The sequence below is a fragment of the Centrocercus urophasianus genome, unplaced genomic scaffold, assembly GCF_019232065.1.
Source record: "Centrocercus urophasianus isolate 14NV4802_14NV808 unplaced genomic scaffold, USGS_Curo_1.0 seq_13, whole genome shotgun sequence".
Taxonomy (NCBI): Eukaryota; Metazoa; Chordata; class Aves; order Galliformes; family Phasianidae; genus Centrocercus; species Centrocercus urophasianus.
Window position 1 is genome coordinate 7,179,508 of NW_024884475.1, and position 11,030 is coordinate 7,190,537.

Sequence of the window (11,030 nt, forward strand, 5' to 3'; positions counted from 1 at the left end):
GTTTTGGTTTTTTGTTGTTTTTTTTTTTAATATGTCGAGTGAAAGGAGGATTACATACAAGGTAGAAGTGCAGGGAGAGTAAACACTGTATTTCAACAGATTACAGAGAAAACAGGCCTCTTGCTCCCAGCCATTAAGCAGGCAGGGGACTGGTATCGCTCATTGCCCATGTATTTCGTGTGTTTCCTTATTGACATTTGCATTAAAATCGGTTTATAACGATTCACAGATTTAGGAGCTAGTGCTGCTTGCGCTGAGTAAACTCAGTGAGGTCTCTGTGTTTCTTTGCTTAAAAAAAAAAAAAAAAGGAAGATTTGTTTGGTTTATAAGCCTTTTCAGACATCTAAGGAAGGTAACTGTAAACATTAAAGGCTGGCAATGAAGTTTGTAACAGATCTTGCAAAGAGTCCTTGCTGCTGGTCTGTGTGCGCTTAGATGTTCACTGGAATTCCTTAAACATGGAGTGCGTGGCTTCAGCTGAAGGAAGCAATGGGTTCCTCACCAAAATCTGCCTACATTTGTAGGATCTCGGCGATTTATTGTTGAAGCTATTCTTTGCTTGTTTTGCTGTGGGAATTTTGCTTAGGCAATGCAGCATATCAGCCTTAATAAACTTAATTTCATAGCATGGATGTAATCATTGCATAAAACCACTGTTCTGCAGGGCTATTCTGGGCTCCGTACTCACCATGTATGCAGTTTTTTGGTTGTTGCAGTGGGTATCCATATCCTATTCATTAGAACACGCTGAGATTTCCATCTTGTTTGTAGCCATCAGAAAATACGACAATTTTCCACAGAGTTTAAATGTAAAAGCTGTGGGTATTCCTGGAGGCTGCACTGCTGATTGTTGTGATTATTCCACCCTTACGCATGTTCAGAAAAATTCAGATATGGAAAATACAGTAAAAGCTATTAATTTATCAAATGTTATTTGAAGATGTCAGAAGAAAACTAGGCCATGATATTTCGAGAGTGTGGAATTTAAGTCGTTTATACATTTGAAGTTAAATGTAAATATGTATTTCCTTTTAGCAAGAATAGGAAAATGTTGTATTTTACTATCAGGAGGGCTGCATGCTTTCTGTGAAGTCGGTGGTTGCTGTGCAGATGAGAAAATTGCATTTAAATTACGACTGCATGCAAAGGACTGGTTATTACAACCAAAAAAAAAACTTTCTATTTAGACTGGAAGCAAAAATGACAAGGGTGGGGGGGGGAAGATGGCTGCTTTCTAATATTTGGGTGGCAAAACTGATCTGTGTGGATGTAGGCTTGTACATATATACGTATGTGTGTGTGCATACTTGTGTATATGTCTGAGTTTATTTCCAAAATATCACACTAGCAAGGCAAGAGAGGAATGGAGAGAAGGGACTGTTTTTCAGTGTCCTATTGTTTGTGGCCCATTCACCTCTCACTTTTTGCACTGAGCTTCCTTTTTGTTCCACCCCTGTCAGTACGCTCACAAGGCAAGGCCTTATTTCTCTGGGCTGATAAATGCACCTCTTTCCTTGTGGTCGATGAAAGCCTATTGACTGTGTGGTAACCGTGCATATATGTAAGTTCACCTGCTCTGGGCAGATGACTGGATCAAAGAAGCAGTTTATGATCAGAAGATACAACGCAATTTGCACAGCGCTTTGGTCACCTCTGGTGATTCCCGCTTACATAACTGCAACAGTGTCTCTTAGGTTTTAAGCATAGAAGATGGTTGGATGTGTGAAAATCGCAAGTGCTGTTTTCTCTGTAGACTGAGGCACCTTGCCTCACCTTGCCTTTTCTGGGGGAAAATTTCACCTCTCCCCGGAAGCACTGTGCTGCACAATGGGAAGCACGGTTAAGTGGTGTTGCTGAAAGCAGCAGATACCCTAATGCTCACTGAACAGACATCCACGGAGAAACATGTGATGGAGATAGTAATAAAGCCATTGATGATGACTGCATTTTTGAATGCTGTGTTTGTGGCCTACTGTTTGAAGTCTTTCATTTTCTGCGAAGACAAATGCAATGGCCTTATGGTTGAGTAAATATGATCTGGTATAATTCTTTTATTCAGCCTCTGGGTGAAGAAAGAATGGAGATACTGAAGTGGATCTAAGTGGATAAGTAAGTCCGTGTTTCTAGGAGGCACTGCTTTCCAGTTAGAATGTAGCTTTGAAAAATGCCTTCCCTGAGGTGTTGGTGGTGTAAATGAGAAGGTGGAGAAGGAATATGCCAAGCAGGATAAGTGGAGTAAATGGAGTCATGTGGTAAAGTGGAGAGAGAGAAAATTTCCCATTGGAGCTTGACATGGGAGTCCAGATTTCCTTTAGCAAATAATTGTGAAGGATTTGGGGGCAGGGCGAGGAGATCTTTGTTGGCATGTCAGTAGTCACCCTGCAGCTTGTAAATCCAGTGGCTTTTTGAATGGGTCAGTTAGTGATTTTGTAAAATTAATGGTTACTGGGAAGACTTTGGTTCTGAGAATATTTTTAAAGAACAGGAGAGAAACTACCTGAATTAACCCTTCACTACAGATTAGCTTCTCTTTGACTTGTGGTATTGGAGGTGATATGACACTGTGTAAGTGTACTTAGAATTTTCAATTTACACTGGCAGAAATTACAAAAATGATATATCAGGCACTATTTTTAGTCATTTTATCATGTTGATGATGGCCAGTATAGGGATTTTTGTGTTTTCTAGCATCAGTTGAAAGTTCTTGGAACATGTTATAATGGAAAGTTAGATCATTCTCTGTTCTGCTGGCCTTCTGAGCTTCAGCAAACTACGATAATACCCAAAATTCCTGGGGAATGAACCATCTATGCTTATACCATGTGTCTGGAGATGAGAAGTTAATGCATGCAGTCCATTGTGCATTACTGTGCTCACGAGCAACTCTAAACTTTAGCACCAGGTAATCTACTGAGTCTCTGGTATTTTTGAAAAGCTGCTTCTGTCTGAGACATGAAATAGACTGTTTCAAAGCCTAATTCTTGTGTGCAGCAAACAAACGCCTGTTAATCATGGTTGGACCAAAAGGAAGGTTTTTCTACTCTGCTTTTTGCCGATGTTAAGGGCAGCTTCCATTGTGATGAGCTATGTGTGAAAGGAGATGTTTGAAAACCTTGATTTGAGTGTTTCATGCCAGAAAAATTAAATTGACAAAGTATGGAAAAGTGAAGTGCTGGCCCATATGTACTTCAGAGTATCCTCACTTTGGACATGATTGTTACAGGTTCTGGTAGTTGACAAAATTTGGAGCTCATAAAAGACATGAGTTAAAGCATGTGTTAAATTACAAGGGTTACTCAACAGGTGATAGTTCAATTTCCAGTCTTGTCCCCATCCTTCTAACTTGTCCTATTTTTGACTTGGTGCAAGATAGCACCACCATTTGATCTTGTTTTGAACTTTGGTATTCAGCTTCCTAGCACAAATTGGAGCTGTTTTGTATTCATCCATATTTGGAATGAATGACTGAAAAACTACAGCTTGAAGCGCTACTTTCCTCCTACCTGTATCCTTTTGCAGCACAAACAAATACACAGCTAGCAAAGGAAAAAAAAAAAACAACACTTCTGCAAGCCAAATATTTCAGTATTTTTTAGGTTTATTTACGTTCTTTATAAGGAGCTCTTACATTGGAGCAGACTTTCATAGAAGCTTTAACATTTTTCTTCTGCTGTCTGTGAAAGACAGCCAGGTTTCCATGTGACTCTTTGAAGAAGCACAGGCCAATCTTGCTCAGTTGGCCAACAGAGATGAGCGCTTAATTGGCTCTGTGAAACCTTTCCTGGTCTGTACCTCATAATAAAATCCTGACGTCTTCCATCTGTGCTAAAACACATAATAAATTAGAAAACTTGTATTTTAAAATAGTTATCTTTAAAGATACTTAGCCTTGAGGGCTAATATTGGAATTCCATCTTTTCTTTGCCATGATCAAAAACGTAATAGAGTGGATGTTGTCCCGTTCTGCCTTGCTAAATAATAGATACACCAAGGGACAGGAGATGAATATTTTGTGACAAGATTATTTTCAAGAAAGAAAGCTGAAGTTAGGTAAGATTTTATTAGAAATGTCATCTGAACTCCGTATGAAGTATTTTGAAAAACTGGTGGTTGAAAGAAGCAATAGGAAGAAGATGCAGTAAAACGGCATCCCATCATAATGTTTGAGACCCATTTCATTTATTATTCATTGTAATATGTTGAAGTGTAAATGTTCCTGCTGTGGCATGGATTAGTCTGTGGAGCTGAAGTTCACAAGGTGATGTATCAGATAAAACAATTGCGGAAGTTGCCAGCCTTGGTGGGATGCCATCAGGGCAAAGAACCTGGCTGTGCTGGTACTCATAAACATCTGAATTGGGGAGTTGTCTCTGTAGTAAAGAGTGCCCAGATTCTAGTCTGGTAATAAAGCCAGTGGGATTTAAGCCAAAAGACTAACCTTGGGGAGCAGGTAAGGATGAAAGATAGGAATATGGATAATTTTGCTCTATGGAGTAGTTGCCAAGAACTTTCAATCAGACGCTTCAGAATGAAATTAAAGATGTGATTTTTCTACGGATGCAAGATGTAGGCTATCAGAAGCTCTTGTATAGGAGCACTCCTGAATAAACTGGAAACAAATTCTGTGATCCAGTCTGGAAAATGGCCAGGATTCAGCACTAATACAAAAACAAGGTATGTCATTAATGAAGAAAAAAGTAGTAGGCTCAAAATGTAGAGTAGGAAATGTGTGCAGTATTTGTTCAGTAGTAGAAGGCTTGGATCTGCAGTGGTAGTGGTAGTTGAACTTCGTCAACTAATTAAGCAATTGTAGTTGCTGTCATATTTCTGCAATCAGAACTCTGGATGTTCTTCTTTCTGATAAGCAGTTACCTCAATTTCTCTTAAAAAAAAAAAATCTTAATAAGGCAGTGAACTAATGTGCAAGAACTAATACTGTACTAAATGAAAGGAGAGCAAAAATGGCAAAAAATACCCACTGTAAACCCCTCAAGGCAGAGTTGGGAAGTGAATAAGAAGGCTCTGGCTTGTTGGACAGAAAAGTGTTTTATCCTTCTGTCTCCATAATATATCTGTGGAAACCTAAAATTTGCTACTAATTGTGTTCCTTACCTGTAACAGTCATACTAATCTCTGCTCTGGAGACATTCTTGATGTAGATTAAGTGGAAAAAAGTAGGGAATGAAGAGCCATGGGAATGCTGGTAATGCATTTTGACAAAAGGTCATTAAAGCACAGGGAGGTACTTCATACTTCAAATGGTATCCAGTCAGAAGGGCCACTTTACTAGGAAGTATTTGGATTTGTTTGGTAAGTGTCTAATGTTCCAAGACTCCTGTGAGCTTGGGCTTGGTTTAAGTGCTCCTGGCATACGTCTGCCAGATGCGTGTGCTAGTTTACTTTGAAATAATGCGTTGATAGTGGATGTAACATAACTGGATGTATATAGTTACAGTACGTTATACCTGTGAAATACACCAGCACTAGCACTGTGTGACCAGGAGTACATTACAGACATAGTTACACTGATCAGATTTGGTCATAGGTGCAGGTCTACCAGTAAACAGTGCAGTCAAGTCAGTATTACTGTCTTTTTTTTTTTTTTTTCCTTATGGAAGATGAAATTTAATATGCTGGATGCAAGAAGTTCTGTATATTTTTACGAGAGTTACCTGTCCATGTTAGAGGTGTGTTAGCAGTTCATTGTGTCTCTGTTCATACAGAAGACAAATACTGCTCTGTGCTAAGGATTATACAATTTGCATAGCTAGGCTTTCATGCTGTTGACAAGGCCTCATGTATCACTAGTGGCACAACAGTGCTTTTTAGAATGATTGCAGCGCACTGAGTGCTTCTGGCATCTGAATCCACCTGCTTGGGTAAACAGTTCTTAATGCAGGGATAGATAAAGTTCTAAAAGGTCCATACAAAATGGATGTATCTTCTTTATTAAAATTATTCGCAATCTGGTCTGGGCAACATTGTTTATTTCTGTGGAGCAGATAATGTTTTGGTAGTACTACAATTTAATTCATTACTTATACTGATTACTTGTTTTGTGATGTCATCCCAGATTTGGTCATCCCTCCTCAGAATATGCATGATCAGAAATTTTCATGGTGCTCATTGCAAGGCTTCAGACAATTACTGTGCTACCGTCACTTCATGGGAGAAAGGGCAGAATCATTGGCTACAGTGAAGAGGAAACAAACAAATTAGAGTGCATTAATCTGCAGCAGTGAATATTATGTAGAACCAGAGGATCCAGGTCCTGAAGCTCATGGTGCAAGGAGCAGAGGTAGGATGCTGAAAAGAAAAAGCAATAGGGATTAAGGGAGGAGTGGGAAATCAAGGTAGGCTTAGGACAGGTGAAAAAAGAACAGCATAAATGAAGAATTACCTTTGCAGGTAAGTGCTCTGTTATCTGAGATTGCATTTGCTCTTTGTTCCCAGTCTAAAATAGAAGTCGGAAACACAATTCTGGCCCTCTTAAGAGAGAGAGACATTTCACTGGTGAGCAAGTACCTAGACTGCACATATTCTGACTGGTGTATTGCTGAGTGCTGTTTTACTAGGGAGCAGCCTTCTTTTGAGCTGAGCCATTCAGAACCCCCCAGAAGAGAGTAATGTCTCAAGTACACATTTGAAAACATAATGGATTTTTTGTGCCACTTGCTGAGCATCTGTTGAGGGCTACCTGTTCTATCATCCTGCTGGTAAACCTTGTCATTTCTACTATTTTAGGCACTGATGTTCCTCTCAGCTTATTGTCAGAGAAGCAGCAATTCTTTTCTATTTGATCTCTGATCCTGCAAATGAAGAAGAGATCTATAACCTCTCTTCAGTCAATAATACCACGTTTTACAGGAGTTTGCTCACATCTATCCCTCTTCCTTCACCACCCACCCTTGGGAGGAAGAAATTAACAAAATTCAGTTTCTTCAGAAGTCAAAAAATTAATCTTGTGATCTTGAAGAAAACAAATTAATGGCGAAGAGTTCCTTTGTAGAATCTTCTAGGCTTATCCTCAGCAGCAGGGGTTGGTTACAAAAAGTTTTTCTGAGGAGGAACAAAATGTTAAGTTAATCAGTTTTGTAAGCTTGCTTTAGCAATAGCAAGTAACATTTACAGTGAAGAAATTGTTTACTTGCCATTGTACAATTCCTAACTGTACAAGTGAGTATTTTGTACAAGCTGGTGTTGCCTGTTGCCTTCAGGAGAAGGCCGTAAATACTTGGTTCAGTCAATGAGAACAGATTGTTACAATTAAGTTCTGAAATTTTATTCATTGGGAAAAAGAACAAAAAAATATGGATGCTAATTTAAAAAAAAAAAAAAAGTTGGTGGCAAGCAAGTGCAAGTCTTAGTGCTCTGATTACTCTAAACTTTTAACACGGTTTTCAAAATAAGCTTAGTCTTAGTGTAAATGCATACTAAGTCTCTATATAATCATTGTTCTGTTCTGCAAGCATGAAGAAACGTTCACGTACTGCTTTAAAATCACCTTGTTGGAGGTTAACCAGAATCATTGTTGCAAGATTAATGAAGATCTTCAGGTGCTTTTAAAATTGAAATGGTCTCCCTGTACTGAAGTTCTTACTTTTCTCGGTCTTCCAGACATTTCTAGGACTGCTAAATTGTTAGGAAGTTTTGGTATAATGATTTTCAGTTATCCACTAGCTGCTCTAGTAACCTTTGTGAATTTGCTGGATAGAGCTGGTTTATGACAACTATTGGCAAATCCACAAGACAATTTTCAGTTGTACATTGTGTTTTTTTTCTAAAAGTAAATTGTGTTTAGTAGTCCTTTAGCAACCATTCATTATTTTAATGCAGTGAAGAATGGTCACAATGTAATGCATGACAGAGAGCATGTCCTATGATTTTATTCCTATTTGATATTCTGGTTTGTTCTTTTATATGGGGTAGTAGGAATGAGCATACTCCAGGTTTTCAGCTGAATGTGTTATAACTGTGCTCATCTTCAAGTATTATGTCTAATTCTGATCTGAAAACAGGAATTTAAGGCCTTTGACCTTAAAATTGCTGAGAGAATGGAGAGGACTTACCACAAAGTTACAGGAAACAAAAACGAACAGTAGCCATCTATTAGCTTTTTAATACCAGCTGAAACCTGATTTGTAGATAATAAATGTAGCTTTTGTGCGTGTTCTCTTACTGTAAATTTGCGTACCTGAGAAATGACTTTAAGAAAACATTTAGATAAAACAGAAGTGGTATTTCATGTGATGTTTGTTGTTGTTTACTCTGTTCTCTCCCTTTGACCAAATTGGAAAGAATGGACTGCTCCATTATTTCTGACACACAAGAAAAACATCTCTGAAATTGAAGCAGATGTGGAAGAAGTGAATAATAAGTATCACATAATTGATGGTGGCCTGGACAGTAAAGAAAGAACGTGACATGCAGGCAAACTCTGTTTGGCTCATGACTCCGGTCAGATGACAGACCTTTAAGTAATTAATAAAACCACTGTAATTGTCTGCAAAATAATTTGCCTTACATAAAACCTGTGTTTTACTATGAAAGTACATACAAAGCCACTACCAGGATGTATCATTGTTCTGTTAAAATGTCTAGAGACCTTTCTCTTGTAAGTCATATTCCCTTTTGGTTACTGAAAACTACTTGTTCACAGGCCAAAATACCGTGTTTATTCAGCAGACTTCTTGGCTCTCATGTTTTTTCCTCTTCATTAGAGAAAATGGTACTTGTTGGGTCACCAGACAGTCAATATGGGACGCTACTAGCTTAAGCTCATTAGCAGCTATTACTGTATGGTGCTATTGTCCTGCCCTTCGCTCCCCTCCCCCAAGCTTCCTTTTCTATACAGTGTCATCTAGAAAAAGATAAGGGATTGCTTTTGTTTATGTGGGAGATGTCTGTCTAAGAATGAAGTTATTTTAACCACAAAACCTATTCATATGCTGAGCTGCTTCAGGACCTTACTCTTACAACTCTGATCAGCCAGATCTTTTCTGTGATCTTTCTCACTTAATCCTTTCATGTCCTGAATTCTAGTTCTCCTTGCTTTAAATCTAAGCTCACAGTACAGCCTGAAATTTCTTTTTTCTTCCTTTTCTTCATCTGTGCTCTATTGTCCTCCTTTCACAAAATGCTCGGTCCTTTTTGTTTATGGTATTGTGCTACCATAAAATTAAGACAGCAAAAATTGTGCAAAATTTTACTAGCTTCAAATTTGCCTTTCTTTCCAAGGCCCTCTGTTATTCCTGTGAGTGCAAATTTCCTGGTTTCATAATTTTAACAGAATTCCACAGCGTAGTTTCTATTCCAAGTGAATTGACCGTTTCCCTCTCCTCCATTGGGTTGTCCTAGAAATGATGACTGGCCTGCAAGTTGCTTTCTACAAGTGTCATCTCTGTCATGGGGCTCCTTGACTTTGTTTGCTTCTAGGTACTCATATCTTTGTGTTTTTACCCTTATTCTACCTCTACACCTCTTTTCATTTGACTCAGTTGTTCTTTGTACAGTCACAGTCTATTTCTCACGTTCTAAAGTCTGCATGCTGCCAGTTGTGATGGTCTTTCTGACTCAGATTACGGTCTTTGCCTTCATCTTTGCATTTACCATAGACCTGGTGCACTGACTTCCTTTTACCAGTCATGCACCTGGAATTCTTCTCTCTTTAGGCTCCTGCAATTTGAGGAGTCTTTTTCAGCGCATTCAGCTTTTCAAAGTGCCCCGTGTTACTGGGAGTCATTAACCAAACCTTTACTCTGCAACTGTCACTTCTGCAGCTCATCCAGTTTGTTCTATTGAGCGCTCTAATAATAATATGGTCTGATTTGATTAGTTCTTGCTTTTTTTCTTTTCCTGGTCTGCCTCGAGCTTGATAGCTTTCTAGCTTAAGGAAATAAGTAATGAAAATAAGAGTTATTATTAAGCAGGAATAAAAAAGAATACTGGTAGAATTACAGATGGAAAACGACAGCGTTACAAAATGCTGACATCTTAATTCAGAAATCCAGATCCTGGTAAGCAGTTAATGGGGCCACTTATTTATTTACTTAGTTACTGCTTAGTTCATGGATTTGAAGTAGTTGCGCAAGACATTTTTGGTGCTGGTCATGTTATGAGAAGCTGTGGTCTGCAGCATTCCTGTTGGGCAAGGAAGCAGCAAGCTGTGGCATTTGGTGCTCTGGCCCATCTGGATAGCCACTGGAGGGCGTCCACAGCCACAAAAAAGGGAGCACCACGTTCACAGCTGCTCAGGCTGTATAGGCTTATTTTTTTAGATAGATTGAATGTAGAAGCCGAAATCAAATCTCTGGTCTGCTTTCTGGTTTACTCTATCAAGAGTCTGGGGGATTTTCTAAAAATTCAGTGTTTTAGGGATTTTGTTGTTGGTTTGGTGTTTTTTGTTTGTTTGTTTGTTTGTTTGTTGTTTTGTTTTTAAAGATATTTGCTATCATTTGTGTAACTGTAAGCCTCGCACATTCTGCAATGGGCTGGCCTTTCTGCTAAGATTTATTGAATTTGTCATCAGTGGTTACTTTAAAATAAATGTGATTTCAGTTAAATCTGCTAAATTACAGTTTGAAATGTTGTCATATTATTAATTGGGTTGAGAATCTTTTTAAAAATTGTCCATGTTTTTTGGAGAAGATCTTGCAAAATTGCATGAGTTCTGTTTTGATTTAGTGAGTTCTTTGTTTTGCTCTGATGAAGTTTAGGTTTTCCATTTATTTCTGATTCTTCTGTGAAAACAGTTAATACCTTTCGCTAGCTTCTACTCATATATCAGAGACTTTACTGTTAATGCACACTTCACACGGCTAAAAAAAAAGATTCAAAACCTTTTCTCCCTTGGGTTCAGGTGCATTGCTCTTCCTTTGTTAATGCCAGATTTTCAGGCTGTTTGTCCCTGGAGAATGTAACTTACTTTGACCCCATGCTTGTATCTCTCAGATGAGTCTGTAGAACTTGTATGGAGATGGACACATGAGAATGGATGTGGTGAATCTTTGGGAGTGACTTGGCCTCTTGGA

General features: G+C 38.5%; 1 protein-coding gene across 3 annotated transcripts in view; it reads left to right on the forward strand.

Annotated features, from left to right (window-relative positions):
• NSD2 (nuclear receptor binding SET domain protein 2) overlaps window positions 1-11,030 on the forward strand; it is a 74,415-nt gene that overhangs the window by 1,207 nt on the left and 62,178 nt on the right. The window contains exon 1 of one of the 3 annotated variants that reach the window (XM_042812148.1): window positions 6,109-6,298. The exons of the other annotated variants lie outside the window; for them this stretch is intronic. The gene's annotated coding sequence lies outside the window, so the exon portion shown is untranslated. Of the gene's footprint in view, window positions 1-6,108; window positions 6,299-11,030 lie in introns of those variants that run through there. 3 annotated transcript variants of the gene reach the window in all.